The sequence below is a fragment of the Penaeus chinensis genome, chromosome 15 (assembly GCF_019202785.1).
Source record: "Penaeus chinensis breed Huanghai No. 1 chromosome 15, ASM1920278v2, whole genome shotgun sequence".
NCBI classification, from domain to species: Eukaryota; Metazoa; Arthropoda; class Malacostraca; order Decapoda; family Penaeidae; genus Penaeus; species Penaeus chinensis.
This window is the reverse complement of record NC_061833.1, coordinates 6552058-6554557: the sequence shown is the minus strand read 5'-3', so window position 1 is coordinate 6554557 and position 2500 is coordinate 6552058.

Genomic DNA, 2500 nt, shown 5'->3' with positions numbered 1-2500 from the left:
GACAGACAGACAGACAGACAGACAGAGAGAGAGAGAGAGAGAGAGAGAGAGAGAGAGAGAGAGAGAGAGAGAGATCTAATCATAATATGCACTTAATTATACAGTCCTCAAACATGCATCTTCCATTTACCCTTAGTTACTGCAGCCATTATTGCAGATCATTCAATTGAAGAAAAAATATGAATACTGCACTGCAAGTTAATTATAATCTTGGTTATTCTTTTAAAGACTTTATTCGTATCTTCTTCAAACTTCTTTGCAATGAGCCGAGATATGTTCCCCAAAGAAACTTGAAATTAAGTTCATTTGTCTCATTCAATTGCATAATTAGTGGACTTCTCGGAGCAAGATACTTTGAGCTTTAATGTCTAAGCCATTGTACCAAATATAGCTGCGTAGTTGTACTGAGTTGTAGGTATAGGCTAGCAGTAGTTGTTGCATGACGAGAACCGTAACAGTAACAACAGTTGGAGGAGTAAATAGCACAGAGTTCTTCAGAGAGTATTACTAGAAGTGGTCGTATTAGAAGCAACCATTGTAATAAAAGAAGATACCCTCAAGGCTGTAATTTCTGGAAGCAAGGCTAGCAGTGGATCGTGGATGCTGGGCAATTACTGAATTCGGTGAGTGGGAATATAAGTAAAGCGAGATCAAACAGTGGATATATGATTAACACGAGAGGAATAAGTGGAAAGACCTAACTGCATCTTGCATTATATAAGTGCCTTAAGTAAATCCTGTAAGTTGCTATGGTGAAAAAGACGGGAGAGGGGAGAGAGATAATGGGGGAGTAAAAAAGGGAGGAAATAAAGTCGGGGAGACGAGCTAAAGTGAAAAGATAAACAAGCGGAATAGGCCTTTGTATCGCTGAAGGGGAATGGAGAATAGGGGGAGGGAGGAAGCGGAAGGGGAAGGGAGGAAGCGAGATGAAGAAGGGAGATGAGGGGAGGGGAGAGAGGAGGGTAAAAAGGGAAGTGAGAGGATGGTAGGGAGTAGTGAAATCGGAGGATGAGGGGAGGGGAGAGAGGGAAATAAAAGGGGAGAGAGCGAAAGAAGAGGGGAGAGAGGGAAAGAAGAGGAGAGAGAGGGAAAGAAGAGGAGAGAGAAGGAAAGAAGAGGAGAGAGAAGGAGAGAAGAGGGGAGAGAGGGAAAGAAAAGGGGAGAGAAGGGAAGAAGAGGGGAGAGAGGAAAAGAAGAGGAGAGATAAGGAAAGAAGAGGGGAGAGAGGAAAAGAAGAGGGGAGAGAAGGAAAGAAGAGGGGAGAGAGGAAAAGATGAGGAGAGAGAGGGAAAGAAGAGGGGAGAGAGAAAAAGAAGAGGGGAGAGAAGGAGAGAAGAGGGGACAGAGGGAAAGGATAGGAGAGGGAATTTCAGATAGATATGGGGGGAGAAGAGGGAAGAGGTGAGGAAAAGGAAAAGAAGGGTGGAGTAGGAAGGTGAGGGGAGGGAAGAGGAGGAGAGGAGCGAAGAGATAAGTGACAAGAGGAGAGAAATGGGAGGGAATGAGGGGCATGAGACACTTACTGAGCGTGAACACAGGGAGGGAAACCTGAGGAGGAGGAGGAGTGAATGAGAAGAATGAGAATAAAAGAAAAGTAAGAGAGTAGACCAGGAGGAGGAAAAATAGGTAGTTGGAAGACAAGAGGGAAACAAGGAGGAGGAGGAGGAAGAGAGGAGATTAGGCAGAGGGGACGGGAGGGCGAGGGGGAGTAGGTGGCGTGATGGCAGAAGATCAGCCCAGTTGCGTAAGACGCTTGAACAGAGAGATGGTAATCAACTTAAAAGCCTCTCGGTGACTCTAATGGCTGAAACTGTGTTTCACCAACAAGAAAATGTCTTACAGCCATATGCCGCTCTTATCCACTTGTCTTGTTGTTTTGCCCTCTCCCTTTCTGTGTTTGTCTGTCTATCTTTCCGTGTGGTTGTGTGGGTGTGTGTATCTATGTGTATGTGTTTGTGCGCGTGTGTTTGAGTTTGTTTGTGTGTGTGTGGGTGGTTAGGTGGATAGCATATCTGCGCATCTGTGTTTTGGTGCACGTATGTATGTGTGTGTATGTAAGTATGTATGTGTGAATGTGTGTGTGTGTGTGTGTGTGTGTGTGTGTGTGTGTGTGTGTGTGTGTGTGTGTGTGTGTGTGTGTGTGGGTGTGTGTGTGTGCCTGTGTGTGTGCTTACCTATTTCTAGGTGATCCGCAAATAGGACAGGCAGTCAAACAGGAAAAAAAGCTTTTATATTATATGTGGACGATCGTTTCTCGGAATAATACAACTTTTGCTTATGGTTCGATCTCTTTTTTTTTTCATCTGCCTTCAGTTCTTTTATTTTCGTCCACTGTTCTCCTCTCGTCATTCCATTTCTTTCTTTCTTTTTGTTTAAAATATTTCATTTTTTATTCAACCTTCCTATGATGACCTCAGTAACAGATTACTCATACCAATATTTTCAACGACGTAAAGCGCTTTGAGAGATTCGCCTCGTACTCGTTTCTCATACAAATGAT